The 24,204-nt window shown below is 40.6% G+C and overlaps 1 pseudogene; it reads left to right on the top strand.

Moving 5' to 3' along the window:
- Positions 1-11,296: 11,296 nt before the first annotated feature.
- On the top strand, positions 11,297-11,807 carry LOC147464053 (26.7 kDa heat shock protein, chloroplastic-like; annotated as a pseudogene).
- Positions 11,808-24,204: the final 12,397 nt, after the last annotated feature.

The following is a 24,204-nucleotide window of genomic DNA, read 5'->3' as shown; positions in this document are numbered from 1 at the left end:
GGCGCATCTGACTGTTCAATGTAGATAGTGTTGACAGTGTCTTGTCTAACACCCAAAATTAGCCATAAGGCGTCTGAGCCATACACACTCAACCGTAGCTGTGAAGACTGCCCTGTACTCAGCCTCACAACTCGAAGTGGCCACAGTAGGTTGCTTCTTGCTCAACCATAATATACATGAACTGCCAAGCATGAAACAAAAACCACTTGTGGACACTCGCGTGTCAAAACAACCAGCCCAATCTGAGTCCGAAAAAGCATGTAAGTCTGGCGGCAATGATCCCCCCTTGGGATAAAACAAGCCAAGATGTAAAGTGCCACTAAGGTAGCGGAAAATCCTCTTGACAGCCTGCCAATGCTTAGACCCTGGGCTATGTATAAATCTGCTGACCTGTGAGACTGCAAACTGAATATCTAGCCTCGTGTTGCATACATAAATGAGGTAGCCAACAACAGTTTGGTAAAGAGTGACATCAGTAGGATCACAAGCATCATGTAGACTCAACTTCAAACTTTTTTTCATGGGAGTGGCAATAGGTTTGCAATCCTCAAGTCCAAACTTACATAGCAATGTCTCTATGTAACTTTTCTGACACAAGGCAATACCACCATCACACTGCTTAAACTGTATACCCAAATAATGATGCAACAGCCCCAAATCTTTCATCTTGAAAGTAGCATTCAAATCAGCCTTAAATTCATAAATATGTCTCTCATTTGGTCCAGTGACCAGCAAATCATCAACATAAAGAACCACAATGAGAAGTACATCACCCTCACGCTTTACATACAATGTGCTTTCTGTTGGACTGTTACGAAAGCATTGTTTGACCAAATGAGTGTCAGATTTCTCATACCAAGAACGAGGAGATTGCTTCAACCCATACAAAGCCTTGTTACGTTTGCACACTTTGTCCTATTGTCCTTTTATGACAAAACCGCGAGGCTGCGTTACATAAACTTCCTCAAATATGTCACCATTCAAGAAAGCAGTAACAATGTCTGATTGATGTACATCCCAACCAAAATGAGCTACCAATGCACATAGAAAACGCACAGTAGTCATACGACAAGTGGGAGCAAAAGTCTCTTCATAATCTATGCCTTTTTTCTGTGCATAACCCTTTGCAACAAGTCGAGCCTTATGGCGATCGATCTCACCATCCGGCTTGCGTTTCAACTTGTAAACCCACTTCGTACCAATGGCCTTTTTGCCAGGAGTCAAATGACAGAAAGTCCATGTGTCATTTTCTATAAGTGCATCATATTCTGATTGCATGGCAGCCATCCAATTTTCTGAATTCTGTGCTTCATCAAAAGACAGAGGCTCCTCAACATCATGTAAGCTAGACACAGCCAAAGCATAACAATCTGATGCATAAGATGCATGGCAAGAGCCTGAACGAGTACGACTAGACAAAGGTGCATCCAATTTATTGTCACGCAAAGTGTGCACCAACCATTTTGGCATACCTCTAGCCTGCTCATTTTCAGCCCTTTCCTCATCAAGTACATCATGTACATCTGCATTAGTAATAGGCTGATCTAAAACATTTTCAGAAACCCCCATAGGTTGTACATTTGCCTCATTGGAACCTACATTCGTATTTCCACCACTGAAAAGAGGCAACAAAGTGTCATAAATGTCATGTGAGCTTACATTACTGTCTCTAGTACATGATAGCAAGGGCTGAACAGAATCTTCCACAAACACTACATCCCCTGAAACCAGAATACGTTTTGTTTGCAGATGATACAACCTGTAACCTTTGCTTTCAGCACTATAACCAACAAAAATACATTTGACAGTCTTATCATCCAATTTTCTGCGCTGCACTTGTGGCACCAAAGCATATGCCAAACAGCCAAAAACACGCATGTGCTCAATAGAAGGTTTTCTATCATGCCATGCTTCATATGGAGTAATAGACTGCAAAGCTTTCGTAGGACACCTGTTAAGTACATAAGTGGCACACATAATGGCCTCAAGCCAAAAAGAATGCGGCAAAGCTTGACTTTTGACCATACATTGTGCCATTTCCGTCAGTGACCTGTTTTTCCTCTCAGCAACACCATTTTGCTGAGGTGTATAAGGCACTATACATTGGAGTTTTATCCCACGACTAGCCAGAAATGCATTAAATTCATGAGACATATACTCCCCCCCTCGATCAGAACGGAGGGTGCCCATAGTACATTTTGAGACATTTTCAGCCATAGCCAGAAAAGGTTTGAAGCACATAAAAACTTCGGACTTCGCTTTAAGCGGAAATACCCATGCATGCCTGGAGTAATCATCAATGAAAGTCACGAAGTACACGTAATTGCCCAAGGACGGAGTTTGCATGGTCCCACAAACATCACTATGCACAAGCTGCAACCTGCTTGTGCCCACAAACATCACTATGCACAAGCTGCAACCAGCATTATGCATATTGCTGTTGCCAGACGAAGTGCTACCAGCAGAAGCATTAGAAACATAATTTTTTCCACTCGCAGTAGAACCATAAGAAGTGGCTGCATTGCTATTACCACCCTTTCTTTGAGAAGCAATAAAAGCCTGTTCAACTGCACGCTGCCTAGTCCTGTTTTTTCTAGAAAGTGACTCTTGCAACAGCAATGTGCATAATGCATCAAACTTGACAACTTCAGGATTTCCTTGGGTCATCAGTCTCCAATTACTAGCAAAAGTCTGGTAGGAATTTGGTAAGGCATCAAGAACAGTCTGCACAAGGGAACTGTCTGAAATGACTTCACCTGCAGAAATAAGCTGCTCATTGATATCCTTGACACTAGCAAGGAAAGTGTCCATATCATCTTCCTCATGCATAATCTTTGACTCCAGATCTTTACGAAGCAAAGCAATTTTAGCCTCATTGCGGCTTGTATAAAGACCTGCTAGAATATCCCAAGCCTGTTTTGAAGATTTTGCTGAACGGATGTGAGGAACAATGGTGCGCTTCACAGACAACGCAATCAATGCATGAGCCTGCGCATCCTTAACATCCCAACGAGCTTGTTTTGCCGTAGGCAAAACAACTCTAACAACTGCAATCCTTGCAACAAGACCTGCAACATCCTCAACATCGCCTACATCCTCAGAACCAGGACGTACATCAATGCCTTGCACAATGTTCCAGACACCTTTTGACACAAGAACATGTTGCATCATATAAGCCCACATAGGGTAGTTGTCTCCATCCAACCTGTCCTCAACAACAAACATCTTGAACACATCTGTGTTGTTGTTGTCAGTCATGGTAAATGCTGCACCTGATGTGAAAACGGCCCAAAAATAGGAGAAACGGAGCGGGAACAACGTGTGCTATATAGCAAAAACCGTAGAAGACCATAAGGCACCTGTTATGCAGAAAACGACACTAATAGAAATTCTGTACAAAATGACGAAATAGCCTGTGCAGTACTGCTTGTAGTGGAAATGGAGGCCGAAATGAGCCCAAATCAAAATTCTGAGCAGACCAAGCTCTTTGAGTTTTCCCAAAATTTTTGTCGACCTGCGAACGCTCGCCAAAGCTCACTGAAATCGGAGAAAGTGAACAGGTGTGTGCTGGAGTAGCTGGCAACTAAGCCCGGGAGGACATGACCTGATCTGATACCAATTGTTGGAATTAGGGTTGCAGAGAAACACACACAGCTTGGAGAAGACGAAGGAAGCTCAAGGCACACAATAGAGAGTGTGTTACTTAGTGTGCAATGGAAAGATTGATAGCCCTAGAGGGATGGGCATATATACAATGCTCGGGGGAAAAAACCTCCTAAAGAGGGAAAAAATGCCCCGGCGGTCCTAGTGTGTTCACACACATCACTACCACATGTATATTGTAACAAAAACTGCCAAAAATAGTAACTTTTTGTTTATGACCAAAATGGCCTGATATGTATTCCATTACATGGGAATCCCCTTTCCAAGGGTGGTAGAGACCTTATAGATTCTGAGCACTTTTTTTGCATGAAAATTGGTAGAAGTGCTTGAAAACTAGTGCTAGAGACTTGGGGATGCCTGTGAATGAATTTTGTCCAAAAAATCATCAGCAGTCATACGCGTATGATAAACTTTTGACATTATACCCATCTTTTGCATGTTGTGTTGAGCACATACACCAAATTTCGTTTCATTTGTGCTTATAGATTGAGATTTAAGGGGATTTTACTCTTTCAGGGGATTCCCTTGTCAAAAAGTGATGATTTTGTGTATCTTTGATGTCCAAAAATTGTTGTGAGTACATATTCTTGTTGTACACACCAAGGGGCACCTTTGGTAGAAACATAATTGAATTCTGACCACCTAGACATCTTACACGTATGATGTCTTAGAGGCTAGATCTAAGGTCAAAAGTTACAACTGAGTGCACCCTTGTGATCTACAGCATGTAGGAAGCATATATGCCAAATTTCATCAAATTTGAAGCATTTTTGGGCTTGCAAAGGCCATAAGATGTATCTAGGCAAGTGATTGCTTGAATTGATCACAACTTGCACGAAAAATGTCCAAATAGAATTTTGAAACTTGCTGTGAGTTGCTAAGTATGAAGAGGAACCTTTGGAGTGAAATTTGCTTCATCTGACCAGTTAGATATTATACACGTATAATGTCTAAAGGACACTTTTAGAGACCAAAATTGAGATCTGAGCATACCAGGGTGTTAAGCACCACAAGACAAGCTCACAGACCAAATTTTGTCAAAATCTTAGCACATAGACATTATACGCGTATAATGTCTCATGCCAAGATCTGGAAGTCAAATTTCACTTTTGACCACATAAGAGGGTTGGAAATGATGTTTTGAGCATGTTTACAAAATTTCATGTCATTCTGAGCCAAAAGACATTATACGCGTATAATGTCTTAGTGGCCAGATCTTGGTCAAAACAAACATTTGGGCATACCTCAATGTCCTAGAGCATAAAAGAAGTCCTTAGTTAGAAATTTCATTGCATTTGGAGCTCATTTGAGCTTGTAAAAGCCAGAAGACAGATCTGGATAGATTCATGCTTGTATTGATCATAACTTGCCCAAAAGATTTCCAAATTGAATTCTGAAAGTTGTTGAGAGTTGCTTGAGTGATAAGGAATCATTGGGATTAAAGGCACCTCATTCTTCCACAAAAGACATTTTACACGTAGAATGTCTCAAATGTCAAAATAAAGGTCATAATCACAAACTGAGACTTGCAGTGGGTAGAAGACATCAAGGGGAGTCTACAATTTAAGTTTGGAGCAAATCTGAGTCAGAAGACATTATTCACGTAAAGTCTCCATGCATAGGCTAAGTAAAAAAAATAATATTTTGGCCATAGCTTGAGCTTTCGGTATCTCCAGGCATAGGTTGAGTAAAAAAGAAAATATTTTGGCCATATCTTGAGCTTCCGATATCGGATTCAAAAACTTTTTTTTAAAAATCAAAACGAAGCTTTAGAGTAGCTCCACAACTTTCTATGTAAACCCTAAGTAATAGCACCCGAAAAAACGTCGTTTAAGGCCTCAAAATTCATCCGAAAGTTAGGGGTGTCTACAACCGACAATTTGAGAGAATTGTGAGAGAATGGTCAAGGTTTTGGACATAGTTTCAACCTTTCCTTGACCAAAGCACTGAATTCAGTGGACTAAGTCTACTTACATCAAGATAGAGCACTTAAGCCTAGAAATAATGTACACTTTAGATTCAAACTCAGCTCTTACACGAGCTTTGAGATCCCAACAATAGAGGAGCATCCGCCCTCAATGGATCTTCCAAATTTGCAGTGGATAAAGACCAATTTTGTTGAGAGATTTTGGATGATAGGAATTGATAGTGAAGGATTGTATAGACATATCTACAAGAATGATGTCAACCTTTATAGGTGCTCAGAGCCATACCCAAAAGAGCTGACATGTTAGAAGCTCTTATATGTCTATACATACGGAGTCGACTATCAATGGAACTCTATAGTTGTTGACAAGTATGGACAAGAATACAAAGTTGTAGAAATCACAAAGCAACACACTGCATTAAAAATGGGTGGACATTGGTCAATGAAGGACCACAGATACCCCCACCAAACACGAAAATTCCTACAAGAATTCCAAAAAGGGAGCCACCTAGATTCCCTTCTAGAGCGATAACGAGATATCAAGTGATCACAGAGATGGCAGACATGCTTTCTCAAGGACCAATTTCCAGAAGAATGAATAATTCCTTTGAAGAAGAACCTAGGCATAGTAGAAGACCTGAAGCAAGAGAAGGACTGGGAGAGTCTATGGTTAGACTTGTAGACAATCGGCATATTTCTTGTTTACCCATTTCTGGATCTGGGATGGTCTAACTCCTATCAGTGGAAGTCTATGGTTGTTGACAAGTATGGATGAGAATATAGAGCTGTAGAAAGCACAAACCAACGCACTGCATTAAAAATGTGTGGAGATTTGGTCAATGAAGGACCACAGATTACCCCACCGAACACAAGAATTCCTACACAAATTGCAAAAAGGGAGCCATCTGGATTCCCTTCTAGAGCAATAACGAGAGATGAAGTGATCACAAAGATGGGAGGCATGCTTTCTCAAGGACCAATTTCCAAAAGAACAACTAATCCCTTCGAAGAAGAACCTAAGCATAGTAGAAGACCTGAAGCAATAATGAGAGATGAAGTGATCACAAAGATGACAGACATGCTTTCTCAAGGAACAATTTCTAGAAGAATGACTAATCCCTTTGAAGAAGAACCTAGGCATAGTAGGAGACCTGAAGCGAGAGAAGCATTGGGAGAGTCTATGGTTAGACTTGTAGACAATCGGCTAGTTAGACCATCCTAGATCCAGAAATGGGTAAACAAGAAATATGTCGGAGATAAAGATCTGAGAGATCACGTAGCGACTTTTAGAAGAGTAATTAGAGCAGAGGAAGTTTTAAATTTTGCGACACAGTTTGGGGGATTTGGATTGACTTTGGAAGAGGACGTAGGTACATGGTTCGACTCAGTGGAAAGACAGAATTTTGAGACTCTAGATGAGCTGTTTGAGGAATTCATGAGGGTGAATCAGTATGCAAAGCGGCATTATGGCTCAAGAGATATGTAGAGTTCTGTCCAAGAGCGGAACTTCCTACACAAGCACAATTAATGTTGATCTTTATCTAGGGAATTAGACATGCGGATCTTTGGAAGGATCTACCTATGATAAGGAGCAAGACGCTAAATAAATTGATCAAAGAAGCTCTTTATCTGGTGGATAACTGTGAGAAATATAAAGAAAAGGATTATAATAGTCAAGAGGATGACACAGCCTCTCAGCACAATGATTCACATATGAGTGATTCCATTGCAAAACAAGTAACACCTATTGATCAAGAAAATTTTATCAACAAAATGTTCGGTTTGTTTTGAATGTTCCATGTGCCATGTGGTTACCATCAATCCATGGAGGGTCACATACTTATATGACACAATCTGGTCCTACCTTGCTGCATTGTTCTTTATGGATCATAGCTATTTCAATTTCATTGGAGGTAGGAAATTGTATCTATGAAAATATTGTTCACATTCTCTCAAGCACAAATTCTAATTGCATTGTGTCGTGCTGCATTGAAACTCAAAAACAAATGAAGAATTGAAGGATGCAGGAGCCAAGCTTGAGGTGAAATAAAAAATGAAGGCAAGGGATCTTTGAAGCTCTAGACCAAATGCTAGAAGCAGAGTAGACACAAATGAATGATCTCTCTCTCTCTCTCTCTCTCTCTCTCTCTCTCTCTCTCTCTCTCTCTCTCTCTCTCTCTCTCTCTCTCTCTCTCTCTCTCTCTCTCAAGTTTTGTGCCTTGGTGATAGGCTTTTGATGGAACTCACCCTCTAAACTCTTGAGGACTAGTAATAAACAAGCTTGAGGCCAAGTCCAACAATAATTCTCACATTATAACTTTCCACCACATCATTAGATTCTATAATGAAGGCACACCAATATACCTAGTTAAGTGTAGTTATTGGCAGGCTGACAATCCCCTTGCATGAGACACATGGGGATCCCCCACCTCCAATCACACCAGCTAACTAGTATTTGGAGTTTCTCAGCAAAAAATTGCTTGGAGGGAAAAATGGCATACTACAATGTCTCAAAGTTCTTCTAAATCTCTCTCTCTCTCTCTCTCTCTCTCTCTCTCTCTCTCTCTCTCTCTCTCTCTCTCTCTCTCTCTCTCTCTCTCTCTCTCTCTCTCTCTCTCTCTCTCTCTCTCTCTCTCTCTCTCTCGTCTGCGAGATAGAGTCGTCTGTGTAACCCTGCGAGCGAAAAAGTGCCCTGCGAGAATGTCTCGTGCATGTGACAACCTGGTTCGGCCCCTCGAAGAGGTTTAGCTCATTTCGGTCTGTCGGCCTGGTTTGCTGCGTGAGATTCACCACCGCCTGACAGTCTGATTTCGGCCTGGTTCACTGCTTGAGATTCACCCGAGCAACTTCAAACAATTTCAAGAAGGTTGGCATTCCTAAGGTCTTGTCTCTGCACTGCGACCTCAAGAAGGCCGGATTTTTCAAGAAGTTCGGTCTTTACTACTCCGACCTAAGCAGCTCATTGCATTCATGGCTACCCGGGCCGCGTCTCGAAGTAAGCTTAGTTTTGCTGGAGTCGTGGAAACACCTCCGAAGGTAGACAACATCACCCGCCTTCAAACGGAAGTCGAAAGCCTCCGCAAGGAGAATGACGAGTTGAAACAAAGGCTTGCAGCTTTCGAGGCTCGGCTAGCCACAATAGAGAACCGCAAGGAGGAGGAGCTAAAACAGATCAAAATCAAACTCACAAAGGCAAAAGAAGAAGTAGAGATGACCGTCACAAAGGAGGTCAAAACTCAAGTACAAGAGGTAATCTCTCGCAGGGTCGAAGATCGTGTGGCTTTCACGCTACGTGAACGGCAACGAAAGGAGGATATCGCCCTCAACATTCGCATTGGTGGGCTTCCAAGCGATTGGAAAGGGGAGGGGGATCCCAAGTTTAGCGAGTCATTTGCCCGCATCCAATCCGCAATCCCTATGGTACAGTGTGATCCAACAACATTACTTCTCTTGCACACGAGAATCGCACCAATCATGCAATCTACACTTTCAAAACCAAGAGGGACCGGATCAAATTTCTTGAGCAATCAAGACTTCTAAAGGACACCAAAGTGTGGTTTGCAGAAGATCTTACACCCGCTCAACTCAAGCAAAAGAAGGCAGAACTACAGAAGATGCGAGAAGCACGCATAGCAGGAAAATGGGCAGTCTACCAAGGAGGTAGAGCCATTATTCAAGAGTTTCGAACTCCCAAACCGGTTCCCTCCTCACCTCCTTCTGCATAGATTTTGTTCATCTTATCTTATCTTAACTTTCTTTTTGGACCCTCAGTCCTTAACTAAGATGTATCCCACAATCCCTTACATTTGTAATGTTTTGTTTTTGGTCCCATAGGTCATATCTGACCTCCGTGGACGATAATAAAATCTATCTCTCTCTCTCTCTCTCTCTCTTCCCCCAGCCCAATATATGACCCTACACCTTGAGTCAGGATCTTAATGGAGGTTATGGGCATGGGGTTGTAGAGTACATGATAAAGTTGTGTCAAAACCCCTTACATCGACTTCCTACAATTGCATGGGAAGCAAGCAAAAAGTTCAAAAGACACATAAAAGCAAGATCTTGAGCAAGAGATGGATGCAAGAAGTAAAGAAGTGGTTTCGGAGATGGGATGCATTACACCAAGTGAACGAAGCAATGTAATTCCGTTTGGGAGGAATCTGTTGGGCCGTGCTTCATACATTACACCACACATATTGCCCTTGACTACAAAACTATGTTCTTTGCCAAAAGCGGAAATCGTACTTACCCTTATATGCTTGAGTCTATTTCCTTGTCGGTGCTATGTGCACGATCACATCCATTTGGCTTAGCTCCCACATAGGCAATGAAGAAGAGTCAAATTGACTCTGCAAATTATGCTCATTTCAAGTTTGAGAGTCTGTGTACCACACACGATTAGAATGCTCAACTTTTGCTCACATCTGATTTCTTACATCCAAACTTGCTTCCCTCCCCATGACTTAGACCGACACAGTTTCCTCTCCCAACCATAGTGTGGGCTCTCAATTATGACTCTTATCACCACAATGATGGATTATCGAGAATCACTTATCAGTTCCATATAGAGTGTATCACATGTTTCTATGGAACATATTTGACCCCATGAATACGACCCTAGGAAGACAATAATAAACCTATCTATCTATCTCTCACATAATTGGCCTACAATGGCGATGGGCTTTTCAAGGTACCAAGCAATTGAGACCTCTTCCCTTCACTCTCTACAACTCTCGTCCCTCACCAAGAATGACACATGTGTCTTTCGATTGAAACTTGAAGCTTGGAGTAAACACAATGCACAAGATGATGGGTTGGGGGGTTCACTATGCATAGATTGTGTTTATCACAAGCATTCAAGGACTATTTTTAAAACTTCTTATCTGTGAATTTTTTACAAATGAAATACACCCTTTTTCTATTAAATCTATAATTTTTTTTTCTCGAATCCATTTATGATACCCTTTAACATGTGAAAATGTGAGAAAAATTAAAATTTAATAACTCCTTCTACTACACTCACGTGATAGTCACATAATTATTAAGTGACCCCCTGAGGATGACGACCCCAATGCTCTGCTTTAACATGCTACCCAATAGTACCAGAGAGGGAATCAACTGTTGGATACTGGTAGCAATAATTGCATCTCTCTCTCTCTCTCTCTCTCTCTCTCTCTCTCTCTCTCTCTCTCTCTCTCTCTCTCTCTCTCTCTCTCAATGTTTCCCCATTGTCATCATATACATGATGTTCTCTCCATCCCCACTAAATTTCTTAGGTGTGGACCTTTAAGAAACTACTCTAACGTGCGTTCAAAGGGTATTAAAAAAAATCCCTTTACTTACATGCTTAAGGTAGTAAAATGACCCCTTTTTCTTCCAAAACTTACGAGTTTTCTCTAAAATCAATTAAAAAACCCCTTTTGCTATATGATCTTGCTAAAATTTTAAATTTTTTTGCAATTAAAAAACCCATTCATTTGAACTCACATGGTAACTTACACTGTCTAGGAGGTGAACCCCCTGAGCTAAATTGTTCTCCCAAAATCTCAACTCATCTCTGCACCACTTTCCCCGTCTTTTAACATGGATGCTCACATGGTTGCACACAAGGTCATTTCTGAGCTTCCATTAAAAATTTGCTCTTCCTTTGGTCAGGAGTTTGTGATCACTGCTTGATATTTTGCCTCCAACAAGGGTCATCTTGAAATGAGTCTTGAAAGAGCAATAGCTAATAAGCAACCACAAGGTGGCCGGGAGAGAGAAATTGCCAACTGAGGATGGATAACGAACTTTGTTCCAAGCCTCTTTTTTCCCTTGTTCAACGTTACTTCCTCTTTCATGCACCACACATCCCTCATGCAGATGATGGACATGGTAACGTTTTCTTCTCATCGCTTGATGTGCCCACTTCATCCACTAGTGTGAAAGGCGCATGCCATGGGGTGTGATGGAGGATGACAAGTGCTTTAAATTTAGAATGGACCTGATTGGCATGAGCAAGAAAGATGTGAAGATAATGTTGGAAGATTGTGATTCGTGGTGAGAGCCGAGTATGAATCCAAGAAGGATAACGAGGTGTGTACCACATAAGGCCCTTAAGTTAGAAAAAAATGTCGATGTTAATGGAATCAAGGCAAAAATTAAGGACAATTTCTTGAAAATTCAAGCTTCAAAAGTGGAGGGTTCCAAGGAGAAATATGAAGTACAGATTGAGTGAGGTAGTTTGTGTGGTAGGTTTGAGAGACCTTATTGGCTAGTGGCAATCATAACCACAATAGAGGAGTAGTATCCCGCATGTGTTGGGGAATGTGTGAGGTTAGAAGTTTTAGAGTCAGTAACTTGTAAATCTAACGTAAGGTTTCAAATTAGCTCTCTCTCTCTCTCTCTCTCTCTCTCTCTCTCTCTCTCTCTCTCTCTCTCTCTCTCTCTCACATGATTGAGCCTAGAAAAAATGTCTATGGTCTTTTAACTTTATGCCTTTCAATCCTCTAAGATTTTGGGAAGTGTGATTGGTCACCTAGTTCCATGATTGCATGTATGCAATGACTTATGTCCACTTAATCAATTTATGGTTAGTCATTTTGAGATGAAAGAGTGGTTTGTGAAAAAAAAAATGTTAGATCCTTTTGAAAGAAATTATGACTAGAACTTGTACCAGCACGTTTTCATATCTAAGAAATCCACAAAAGTTTCATTATTTTCATGCCATCTAACACTGTACAATAACTTATGTCTTTACCCATGTTTCCTACTGTGACCCCCCCCCACCCCCCCCAATGCTATGTGTGTGTGTGTTCGCTCGGAATAGTTGCTTGCTCAAAAAGAGTCTCTCGTCTCATGGTAAGACTCCATGTATAGTGCATAGGAAGGAAAAGAAACACACTTTTATCACAAGAAACTTATGTTAAATGGAAGAGATTTCACATGCAAACACATTGGCATGTGCTGAATAACAATGCAATATTGTATGAGAGAGACACGAGGAATTGAAGAAATAGTAGATTCACGTTGAGCTTCTGCAAAAAATGCTTACTTTCATACCAAAACCTACGTTTATATTTACAAAAGTTTTCTTTTATACCTTAGACACGGTTTGAAGACTGCATTCCTAGCTATTTGGGCTCAATTCAAAGCTTAAAAACTTCATACAATTACGAACTTGGAGGCCCTTAACCCCTTTAGACTCATTGGCAAAAATAAAAAAATATTACAATGGCTTTGGACTTTGCGGGATTTCTTAGTAAATACAAAGGGGTTTAATACAATCAATTGACTTTAAGAATGAGTAATATCTCTTTTGATGCTCTTTTTTTGGCTCTTGTTAGCTGAGCAACTAACATTCCCACCCTCCTTGCCTTGTGTCGTTCGCGACACAGCTACTTAGGGTGCTAAGTAGTGGTCGGGCTTCCTTGTTGCAATCCTTTGTGCATGCTGCTTGAGACCTTGCTGGTACCTGAGGTGGAGTTCTTTGTCTTCAATTGACATAATCTACATGTTTATTTTGTTTCTTTGCTCAAATTGTGGAGTAACTGACAAATCTTGCCCACAGGTGGTGATGACAGGTCCAAAGATCTTGGATCTATAAGTGAAGAAGCGTGTGTAGAATGCTTCTTCAAATGTCTGCATATAGTAGGATGGTAGAAACATCATCCTTTCATAGAATCCATGGAGAAATTCCTTTGAAGGTTGGCCAGATAAATCATAGCATAAGCCCTTGGCGCCTTCAAGGAATGACATCCATGCTGCATCTATTTTCTTTGCGTGGTGAAAGGTTTGCAAGCAGGTTAGGAGCATTTTAGCAATCTTTACCAAAATGAAGCATGCTAACTCCGGAATCCCTTGAAATAGATGAATGGTTGAGGATAATTTTTCCACCATATATGTTTCTATGGGTTGGTTATTTTGGGGTGGTCAAAACCTGCAGTAGTTAAGCCAAGTGGGCCTCTTTTGTTGGATGATAGAATGTTGCTGCCAGATTTTGACTCTTAGTAACGGGTACTGCATAGGATCTTGTTTGATATGTAATGGTGAATTTTTATACAAAATAAGATACCTTGGGTGTTGGTTTATCCAGATCTCCCACCATTTTGGATGTATCAGTGTTGGGTAGGCTTGTAAGTCCTTGAGTAGTCTTTCTTTGATTTGGAGTACGTCAAAATTTATGAGCAGGAAGGGGAGAGCTTGCCGATGCCATGCCTCATTGATAGTGGACGGTGTGCGGAGGTTGACATTGATGGAGTGAAATATCCCCTCTTCCCATTTCATGGCTTCTTTCTAGATTGTCTCGGTCTCCGCTTCCGCTTGCTTCTTTAATGCCTTTTTTTCCTCAACAGTCAAGCTTTTCGGTAGAGTTGAGGGTCCCCTTCATCATGAGAAAAATCCAGCTCTAGGATACTGGCCTCTTCGATGGTAGCTACTTCAAAAGCCATAAATTGCAGGGTGTCTTTATCTCCCATTGCAAAATCTATTGTTTCTTCCCCCAGTGTGGTTTTGCATGTGTCGTGGAAGCCTCTTGTGCTTTGCTCAATTCCGCTTTAAGTTGGTCAATGTCTTTTCGATATAGTTCCTCTTACTGCATAAACCGGATGTAGAGTTCTCTTCTTTGCATTTTCTCTAGCTTTAGCTCCATCTCAAGGTCTTAACCTTATGTTCCATTACTTTATATGCCTCATCTATGCCTTGTAGCATGGAGACTGTAGGGTTGTCTTTGAGCTAATTTAGCAATGTATTTTTCTCTTGGCATCAAGCTTCTGACTATGCCAAATGAGATTTTGCAATATTTATCTGAATCTATAGTCGGCTTATTGTGAAAGTTCACTCTTGTAAAGCAGAGATGGCCTCTTTGAACTGATGTTCTTGCTATTAATTCCTTGTTTGGAGAGCTTCCAAGTCTGGTGTGAAATTTGTAGTTAATTCAACCATTTCCTTGTCTTTGAATTTCATGCTTCTTTGTATGATTCATTACAAATGTTGGCCATGTTGATCCTTCTATTTGCGTGCCACAACCATTGATACACATTGTGGAGTTGTTGGCGGCGGCGAGCGTAGATCTTGTCTCTCATTCTGTTCACCACATCATGTGCATACTAGGCGTATTCATCTATGTCTTCCATAATCTCCAATCTTCTTGAGCTGCTCGCTTGAAGTTGATCCGTTGACGTGTCATGAGCTTCGGTTGTGATTGGGTCATCTGGTTGGTTTGCTTGTGTGCTTGAAGTCTCTGTTGGGATGGTTGGTTCATCCACTTCCTCATTTGTAGCTTCTCTGGGTGTTTTGGATTCTTTTCCTATATTGCTAGCAATGGGAATTGTCTCCTCTAGTTGTTGTTGCCCTCTTAGAGGAGTGAAATGTGGAGCCCCTTCATCAGTGTTTGCTTGTTCTCTTGGTGAGTACTCTCTAGGTGATATATTCTCTTTTTCTTGTGCCTTGGACTGCTCTCGTTGACATTCTTCTTGTTGATAGAGATGATCTAAGCCCGCCATAGGATCGTCCTTCATGGTTGTACATGGGTTATTTGGTTTGAATTTTGACCCTCTTAGGAGATGGGTTCCATTTCTCCTCAAAGTCCCCTCTAAGTCCTCGCTCAAGCTCAAAAGACATTATCTCTCTTCCCACTCTCTTGTTGCTTTTTGGGCTGGTTCCTTTACTGCTATTATAGGTCTTGGCTGCTTTATAGGTTTTGCATCATCTACTTTATCTTTTCCTTTTTCTCTCTGTTGGGAGGCGTTGTAGCAACGATCTAATCATAACCCACACAAAATTATCAATCCGTGGATCGGCAACCCGGCTAGGGCTTTGAGGCACGAGCATCACAGGATGCATCAAATAAAGGATTCAAGAGAATACATCACCAATGCAAGTAGAGATTAGCCATGGCAAGAATAATCCTAATCATACTCTAATCACTAATCAATCAACTCCTACACACATCAACCCCACCAAAGTCCGACTTGACAATCTTATGGAGTCACAAGAACACAGTGAACACAAGCATCCATGATCAAAGCACACACTAATTGCATTGAAGTTGGCTTTCCAAATCATCACATGCCAACCGAGGTACTCTAATCACATCACACAAAAGTGGCATTGAGCTCAAGGCTCTTAAACCTTCACACACTTAAGCACACAATTAGGCACAAACTCTAATGACATGACCAAGAGTTCACACACACTACACTAATAAAGAGAATTAGAGAAGTCATTAACTAATTGAAATACTTATGGAAGAAGAGAGTTAAGATCAAAGCAAGAAGTAATTACCTCTCTCAAATCTAGAATAATGAGAGTATAAAATTACTTCATGACATAATGAAATGTAGAGAAGATACGACTAATGAGTAAAATAGGGATTAGATTAATCAAAGCTTCTCTAATTACAATGGATTAGCACTTGCCTCTTAAGCATGGGCATTAATCTCAAGGCTGGGCCATCCATAGAGTGAACACTCAAGAGAGAGAGAGAGAGAGCTCTCAAAAGTGGATCCTCAAGAGTGGATACTCAAGAATGAAGCCTCCTTGCATAAAGGATTTCACCACAATCCCTTCTAATATGGGTTTAAGTTTGAGCCCTCTAGCTAGCATATACAACTTTGGAACTCCCAATGAGCCCAAGACTTATACAAAGTGAGTTGGAAATATTATGCACAACCATATCATATCTCCGCTTGATGCATATTCGGTGTAGCCTGTGTTAGCCGCTGCTGCTAACATTCCCCCATTAGGAAATTTTGGAGGTCATTTGGAGGGCCTTCTAAGAAAAATAGAATTTTGACTTTCTCTCTCTAGAAAATAGGTGTGGTAAAAGAAATTGTAAACTTGGAATAACCATTCAAAAAGTGTACTTACAAGTAGATTCTTGCCACATCGTCATAATGTCCGTGATGATTGAAGAATAAATCATTTTCAATTGCATTTAATGAACGTCATAGAATTGGAGGGAGTTTCTTGTACGTGGAATGTATGACTAAAGAGAAAAAGACGCCGTCCTTCCAAACATGCTCTCTCCTTACTCTCTCACTGTTTGTGCATTGAACTCAAAGAAATCCTCCCTTTCTTTCAATGTTGCATACATGGATTCTTCTTCCACCCCCACAAATGTCCTCCTTAAAAGACCCCTCTATTATCTACATATTGACATGGATCCCCAATATAAGCCACTATGTAAGCAAGGCAAAATTAACATCAAAGTGACACCAATCATGACAGAGAGATGCAGAGGAAAGGGAGAAAAACACTTAGATATTTGGACAAAAGTCTCACTCTATCCATTGAAACCCATGACCAATGCTTTCCTTGCATTTTCAAATCCCACTAACCTGTTGACCTTTGCAGGTAACGGAGAGAAAGGATTGCTTGGCTATTGTAAAGCTCTAAACAGTCTATCAGAAAATTATAAAGACATCATGAAGCACCAAGCAGATGAGATTGAGAGACTTTCCAACTTGCATTATGAGGACCGAAAGACTATAATATGCAGTGCACACAAGAATCCCAGGTCTCGCGAACAAAGGTAAGGACATTACAAAACAAAGAGACAATGTTAGGCACTCGTGTGCAAAAGAAGAAACTACAGAATCTTCAAACGTTGAAGGTAGGCTCTGGCGGCCTTAAGAAAAGAATCCAAGCATTGATGTGAGTATTGTAAACTGTCTAATTAATTTAAACTAATCAGAGTTTTTGCTTATGTTAGTTATGATTTCTTTGTAGAGATCCTACATATCCAGACAAAGAAAACATAGACCGGAAGGCCAATGTAGGAAAGCAATTAAAGCCTTTGATAACTAGTGGTCTTGCAAAGGATATAATGCATGAAAACAAGTTTAAGGTTTTGCAATGGGATGTTGTTGGCAGATTCATTTCAAAGAATGCAGTGTCTCCCAAGAAAATACAGGGTACATTGGACTCCCTTGGCATTAGTAAAAGAAGTTCCTCAGCTATTAAACAATCTATCTCTTCCATGTTTGTGAAGAAGGGAATAAAGTCTAAGCTTTTACCAACAAATGCAAGTGTTTGGAGGGAAATACTCCAACTCAATAATGAACAAACCGGCTCTATTGGACGTCCATTTCATATTCAAGATATTTATAGCTCACAGGGAACTACTGTCACTTATGATGAGTACAACAATATCTTCATAAACTTGACTTTGTTGAAAAATAGAATGGTAGAGTTCTACAAATCACATTTGAAGAGACAGGTGGCATTGTACATTTTGTTTTGAAGCTAGATGAGTGTGAAATTCTTAAAGAGAAGAAGCTAGAGCAAGTTACAATCACATTAATGAATAGGGATCTTTCCAAATGTCCCACTGATGATCCTTCATACTTCACTGTTCAATAAAAAACAAACATATGGTAGCTTGGTGCATTTCAGGTAATCCACTTATTTCCAAATTTGCAGCTCTAGCAAGCCCTCTATTGTACATAAATTTTAGATTTATTTTTTGCATCTCATAAGGATTAATCTTGTAGGTAAAGAAAGAAGACCATGACATTTTATTTTGGGTGTTCCATCAAACCCCTATTCCAGATATCATTGATAGGCAAATGAATGGAGGAGAGGTACTGGCTATAGATGGGAGAGGAGACTTTCAAGTTCTATGGCATCTTGCAGGTGACCTCAAAACACTGAAGTGTCTGTATAATTGTGGAATGGGTGCCATGGCAAAGTCTCCATGCTTGTATTTCATGGAGCCTGCGAAGGTGATGGACCCAAAGTGGTGGAGAAAGGCTCCTACTCGTCACAATATAAACTCTAATTTTGGACTAGTTCTGGATATACCACTTGCTAACGTCCATATTTGTACAATGCATGGTCTTTGCCAAATTGTAGAGAAGTTGGTATGTCTGAACATTGGGTTTGCTTGGAAAATCAAAAAGTCAACTGAACGACAGGTCACTCTAGAGGCTTTGGAACTAGTTTTGTCAGATATTGATCTACATAGGGGCAATGTGAAAATCCAGCGGGACGAAAAAAGGTCAAGCAATGAGAAAGATGTATCCTGCAAACCATCCATAGGTGGGGTCAAGGCACGCCGTTTTCTATCTAAACCTCAAGGTATGAAATATGTGAAGCTAACAAAGCGAGGGAGAGTATATCACTTACCTACATTAGCAAAGTTGAGTATATGCATTGGAAAAAACTTTATTTAAGCAGTGAAAGACCAAGAGCAAACAACTCACAATGCAAAGGGTGATGTGTGGCGTTCCATTGACACATTATTTCAAATGTGTGAGAATGATGACTGGTCGCAAGATAATCTCAACAAAAGTTTAAACAGAACCTTCAACTACTGAAAAAATCCTTCAAGACAGCATGGACTGACACTCAAATCACTCAATACATGGTAAATTCAAAGCATCTTAGATAGTCAAAGTACTAATTTTGTGTTTAAATTTCTAAAAAAATTTCTTGTTTTGTAGCACATTATTTTTAATCATTTGCCATAGTTCATCCAAAAGTATGGGAATCCAGGTATGTGGAACACCCAGGGCTTGGGGAGTCTCATTATATGGCTAGAATTGGCTACTTTAGACCACATCATGGAGGCTCTCAAAATAAGGCAAACAATTTGAAGGAGTTATTTCAGTGGTTTTATTGCAGAATCATTCACCGCATGAAACAAAAGCAAGTATTGGCCTCTTCAGCAACCGTACAGGCAATCAGACATTTGCAAATTCAAAAAAGAAAGCAAGCAGACGCATTCAACAACTCAAGTGCTCTTGAAAGTCCAACGAGGTGGAGGGAGACAATGCAATATGCCAATCATCCGTGGAACAAGAGAATTACAGTTTAGATGATCGGATGTACCACAAATGCCTGTAGAATTAAATTCAATATGTACCACAATTATTTGAAACTTTTGATGGTTTGCAAATATCATCTGGAACCTCACCCTTGTATCTGATCATTAAATGTTTACCATACTCTAAGAGCTCAATAGGGTTTTCTTTCCCTAAAGATAATGCCATTGCTATGTATGTGTAGTTATATGTTGCACGACCCCCAATATATCTTGGCAAGTAACCAAAGAGGAATCCCAAACTCTGAGCAAGCCATTCCGAGCGAACACAAAATTGAGAAATATCTGGAAAATCACCTTAATAATATCCATGTTGTAGAATTGATGTAGGTCATGATTAAGTAAGACAGCATCCTCTCCATCATTTATTTATATGCCTCCAACTTCACCTGTGCATTCTCTCCATTATCTATGTTTTTAGCCTCCAAACTTCACGTGTGCTTCCAAAACGTCAATGGATGCAAAGATGTATGGTCTACAATGGGATCAAAATGTTTTTTGTAAGAATAACCTTGATCTCAAACATTCTACAGTGTCTAACATCAATGCGCAACTATAGCCAAGAAGAGGACCAAGGATAGAGATATGTCTATCCATGGGACGCTATTCTCTAGCAAAAGTTGGAAAGGGAAGGGTAGTACTTGCAATTGTTACATAGTAGCTAAGGGAGTGAGGTATTCAACACTAAAAGTGAGACTTTTTTAGGGAGAAGTAGATAACTCTTAGAGTGGTAGTTCTAACGACATTAGATAGTAGCACATTGTGATGCACATGGAGAATTTCTTCCCACAAATGAGGATGAAACCTTACCAAGGTTGTAAACATGACCTTCATTTTCTTTAGATTTCTAGTAGTCTTGTATAATGCTTTTTGCTTACAATAGATTGCTACTAATAGCATGCCTTCATAACGGTTTAGGAAAAACCTGTGTCCCAAACATACACAGATCCCTTCAAGGGAGTATATAAGTGGAAATGTTTGCAAAGTGAGTTGTATTTCTAGCTATATTTACTTCTTCTTTTTGGCAAAATCTAATCAAATTTTCTTGTTTCAATCTACCCCTAGCTGGTTGTACTAAATTTCTAAATAGCTCAAGGCTAAGTTGACACACTTTTTTGAAACACTGATTTGTGATCAAGAGGATGTGTAAATTAATTGAAGAAATAACATTTCTCCCAAATTGAATCTACTCAAAACTAATCGATAATAAAGGTTAATACAAGAGTTTCAAGGCATTGTGATTGAAGCCTTTGTCATATAAGTACAGTTGCACGATCCTCAGTATGAGTTGGCCCTATAAAAGAGGTTGCCATGGCCTTTGTCTATCACACATGGTGGTGGTCACAACTTTATACTCGAGCATGGTTGTTGTCTCATGTTCAAGAGCCCCCTTGCTATTGACAACCATCCCTTCCCCTTGTCCAACACTCACATAGGGTAAAGGGGCCAATAACAAAATGGGCCCCTATACAAGGACCCGTCTACCCCCAATGCTAAGATAGATTTTCCACCATGTGGTTAGAGGTTGGGGAGATAAGATATATATTGTGCAATCAATTGGGTACAAGCCTGCTCTTCTAACTGCCCCACTCGATCATCTTGCTACTAGATCCTGTTTTTGATACATAGGATTTGCTAGATCACGTTGGTCTCTACCTCTGTCTAACTATTTGTGGTGCCAATGTTGCTGCATATAGGTGCTACACTCACCCTTCCTTTGCACCCTTTTGAGCTCAAAATAGTGCAGAAGGCTCTCAAGAATTTGTCACTTCTCTTAGGTGTTCCGGTATTGGGGGTTTTACCCTAGTGTACCTCATTGGTTAATGAGAATTATTTTAGACTTTTTTAAAGTCTTGGTGAGGATTGTCTGGATTGTCTTTCTGCCTATTATAAGTTGGAAACCATACAACTCTTATATAGGGCATCTGTGCAAGTGACACCATGCAAAACATGGGTCTAAAAAGAAGTGGAAAAGCTTGGGCTCTCTCTCTCTCTCTCTCTCTCTCTCTCTCTCTCTCTCTCTCTCTCTCTCTCTCTCTCTCTCTCTCTCTCTCTCTCTCTCTCTCTCTCTCTCTCTCAAAACGTAGTGGAAAAGCTTGCGCTCTCTCCCTCTTGAATAATAGTTCTTGAGTACAATTCTCCTCATCGACTAGAACTCTGGGATAGTTTCCTACAACGTTAAAACTCTCTTCTTCTTCTTCTTCTCTCTTTCTCTCTCTCTCTCTCAAGATTTTGCATACAAACATTAATAAGGTGAAAGATCTACATCCTCTGGACATGCACAACCTTAACCTGCTTTGTTGCATAGTACCTATAATATATCTGATGTAGTCATGACTGCCATGTAAAAGCCGAGGCATAAGTGACATGCATGTTGCTGCAATATTGAAGGGAACTTATTGGGTGACGCTCCAACACCTGCGAGAGCGAGTGGGTGATGCTCCATGGGCTTGGGAGTGGACGACCGTGCCTATGGGTGCAATTTCAAAGTTGTAGCCTAGGTAATTCTCCAAAAAAGAAAAAGCAAAAAGAGGACACCATTGACACGCTGCCCAACACCTTAGACACATGTAGTCTCTGAGATTTCAGGCGCAGGTGCTTCCCAAAGAATGGTGGTTGAGCAGGGTGACAAAGAAGAGAAGCAGTAGTAGGAAAAGGAGCTGGCTGCATCAGTCCCCCCTTTCTTCTTCTTCAATAGAGATGGCTCTGTGCAGCGATGCCCACTAGGACCCTTGCCTCCGCCATCTCGCGAGCCCGGCCCCGACCGTGTTGCCTCCAAGGACCTAACCCTCGACCCCAGCCTTGGCCTTTGGGCTAATCAGGACACCTCCTAATCAGGAGTGGCATGACGTTGCAGGAAGGTCCGAGGGAAACGGACGATTGGCGGCTCAAAGTTGCAGCTTGGCAGCTTTGTAAGAGTTGTTGCTGATTAGTTGCGTTGCTGGGGAACTTGGTCCGATCTACCTGCCGTGGTGTGCAAGCTCGCTTTTGGCTAGGGGCTACAGTCTGTTGGCTATTGTACCTGTGCGATTAGCTCTGATCTAATTGTAAAACTCGCTCTTAAAGAAATCTGAAGTCCGCTAGACCTTGTGAACTCGCATAATGCAGTCAGTGAGAGAGAGGCTTATACAAGAAACATGCCAGTAGCCATCCACGCCGGCGTGGATGGCTAGAGGCAATTGATACTCTAAACAATAATTTCCAATAGAAACGTGCCTGTAGCCATCCACGCCGGCACATATGGCTACATGTAGTTGCATTTTATATCAAATAAGTGTCACAGTTTGAGGCCGTGTCACACACGTACCAAGATGTGTGTGAGTTTGAGTTGAGAGTCGTTCATTGGCTCAATAACCTATCCAACGAGAGGCAAGAAGTAGCCAGGGTGAGTAGCCCTTTGTCCACATTTGAACTTCAAGTAGCTCAAAAATGCTTGTGGATTTGAACATTAAGCATGGGTGACAAGATGGAGAGCCTTATTACTCTGCTAGTCTAGTTGGTTACTCAACTCGCACAAAATATGATTACAATACAGATAGTCGCCGCTCTTGTGACACAAAGGGCATTGGCCTTGTCTGGGTAACCGTGTTGTGTGATGAGGACTAAGTCTTACCCTTTAATTTGCATCGTTCAATGATAACATACTTATTGAACTTTTAAGTGCATGAATACTTCTCTGTCCTTGACCCTTTTAGTTGATATTCTAATATAATTTTCTTACTAAGAGAACTTTTGCATGCAACAAGAGTGGAAATTTTGTTTACATGAGTAGTCTTGGTTGGCTTTCATGAGGTGCCCTACAAAAATTCTATCTTCATTGCATCACAAAAGGATGAGAGAGCATATATATGTATATATGTATATATATATATATATATATATATATATATATATATATAGAGAGAGAGAGAGAGAGAGAGAGAGAGAGGAGATAGTTTTTCCAAGTTTGCCAAACCTGATGGCTAAAGACATAACAGTTGGGGAAAATATTCATTAACACACACCAAAAATTATAAATCACATGACCGGAGTTGACCTATGATGGCACTCTTTTAACACAAATATTGCACATAGCCGTCCAGGTTTCCTTGAATGGATGCTAGTGCTCTTCACCCAAAAATCAAAGCTAGTGCTCACAATCTCCTTTCTTTGTTACCTTCCATTACCTATACCCATCCCATGTAAGCATACATGATGGTTACAAGCAATAGAAAGAGATGGAGATATGATTATTAAATTTTGTTTTTATGAGATACTAGGCATTGTTTCTCTCAAATTTCAAGATATAAAAATGTGACATGCTCTCATTTTTTCATTGAAAACACACTAGAGAAGGGAAAGAAAATAATTGGAGATATGACTCTTCATGGGCATCTGCCATTGTAACATGGTGGCTATTCATTCCAATTTTTCAACTAAATATCTATTGATGTCTTGTTTGGAAAAGACATAGCTTGGTTACAATGAAAGCAATGTCCTTGCCTTGTTTCAAAGATGATGAAGTAGGGTGGGTGGCAAAGTTTACTCACTCATTAGACTTGATAATTAGTCATTCCATTATGGTCTTTCACCATATTGTTGTTGGCTATCTTGATTGTATCACACACGGGTACTACAATCCACACTGGATTTTTTAAATGGATTGCATTGTCATTTACATTCTCTCTGTGTGTGTGTGTGTGTGTGTGTGTGTGTGTGTGTGTGTGTGTGTGTGTGTGTGTGTGCGTGCGCGCGCGCGTGCTAGATTCCTCGCTCAGTTATTTCCTTGCTCGAAAATATTTGCTCAACATATGGTAGGACTCGTAACCAA

This window comes from Adiantum capillus-veneris, chromosome 2, assembly GCF_014529385.1.
Source record: "Adiantum capillus-veneris isolate H3 chromosome 2, ASM1452938v2, whole genome shotgun sequence".
Classification (NCBI taxonomy): domain Eukaryota; kingdom Viridiplantae; phylum Streptophyta; class Polypodiopsida; order Polypodiales; family Pteridaceae; genus Adiantum; species Adiantum capillus-veneris.
Note: the sequence above shows the minus strand (reverse complement) of the source record. Positions and strands in the feature narration are given on the sequence as shown.